Genomic DNA, 1254 nt, shown 5'->3' with positions numbered 1-1254 from the left:
ATTTCTGACCCCACTTATCAAAAATTCTGGCTCAGCCGCTGTCTACCGATCAATAAAAAAAATAATTTAGTCCCCAAAAAAATTAATTGGAGGAAAACGAATATAAATTTCACCAAATAGTTTAATATACCTATCGATTTCATGAACAATAAGTACTTTAGACCAATCTCACCTTACCCTTAATAATAGCACAGCTCCACTAGTCTTGTATAATCCACAATTGTGTGAGATTATATACAAGAACCATGTTTAATCTGGAATCTGGATCACAAACTAATGAATCATAAACCGAAGGTTTGGTCACTTTAAATATGTAATCCAACCCTATATTCATATCGGTAATTAAAAAAATTATGTATCCGTCAAACAAACACAAGTATGGAGGTGGATGAAGGCACGAGATTATCTGGTTTTGTTTTGGTTTGGAATGCTACCAGACGAAGATACCTTTTCTTTTTCTTCGATCTTTTCTTTTCTTTGAACTAGACTCAAAAAAAATTGGATTACTCAAAATCCGCCCAAAGGGCTACAAACCCACAATAATCAGGATCCACATGGTTTTGATGGGAATATACTCAGAATCCACATGGTTTTGATGGAAACACATTGACTACAGCGAAATGCTTCCCAAAAAGAGTCATGAGAACAGTCCCACGCGGAGAAAAGATTGAAACGGAGTTGAGGATGGCAGTGGTAATTTCACTAGCCTCACCGATACCTATAAACTTGTTTTATGGGGTTATTGATTTCGAAAATTGAAAAATAACAGCCATATGTTGGTTAATCTTCGGCAAAAGCGGCAAAACTACAAAATGTTTATTCGGGATTGTAGAGTTTTATAACTAAAAGTTCGCAACGCCCTCAACAATTCCGTTGTAGTCTAGTTGGTTAGGATACTCGGCTCTCACCCGAGAGACCCGGGTTCAAGTCCCGGCAACGGAATTTTTTTATTTTCCAGTTACTACTCCATAATATTTTAGGCACGCCTTGGTATTTTTTTATTTTCCAGTTACTACTCCATAATATTTTAGGCACGCCTTGGTATTATAGGGCTGTAAACAAGCTAAGCCGAGCCGATCCTGTTACTACTCCATAATATTTTAGGTACGCCTTGGTATTAAAGGGTTGTAAACAAGCCGAGCCGAGATTTGTCAAGCTCAAGCTCGGCTCGTTTAGTAAACAAACAAAAATTTGAGCTTGAGCCTTATAATTAATGACGAGCCAAAAATTTGAGCTCAAGTTTTAACGAACCGA

At 37.2% G+C, this 1254-nt stretch overlaps 1 non-coding gene across 1 annotated transcript; it reads left to right on the top strand.

The window, feature by feature from the left end:
* Positions 1 to 869: 869 nt before the first annotated feature.
* TRNAE-CUC (transfer RNA glutamic acid (anticodon CUC)) lies at positions 870 to 942 on the top strand. Its single transcript has one exon. It is a non-coding gene; the product is annotated as a tRNA-Glu (tRNA).
* The last annotated feature ends 312 nt before the right edge of the window (positions 943 to 1254 follow it).

Source organism: Rhododendron vialii, chromosome 10a (assembly GCF_030253575.1).
Source record: "Rhododendron vialii isolate Sample 1 chromosome 10a, ASM3025357v1".
NCBI lineage: Eukaryota > Viridiplantae > Streptophyta > Magnoliopsida > Ericales > Ericaceae > Rhododendron > Rhododendron vialii.
The sequence above is the reverse complement of the archived record's forward strand: the minus strand, read 5'-3'. Positions and strand labels throughout refer to the sequence as shown.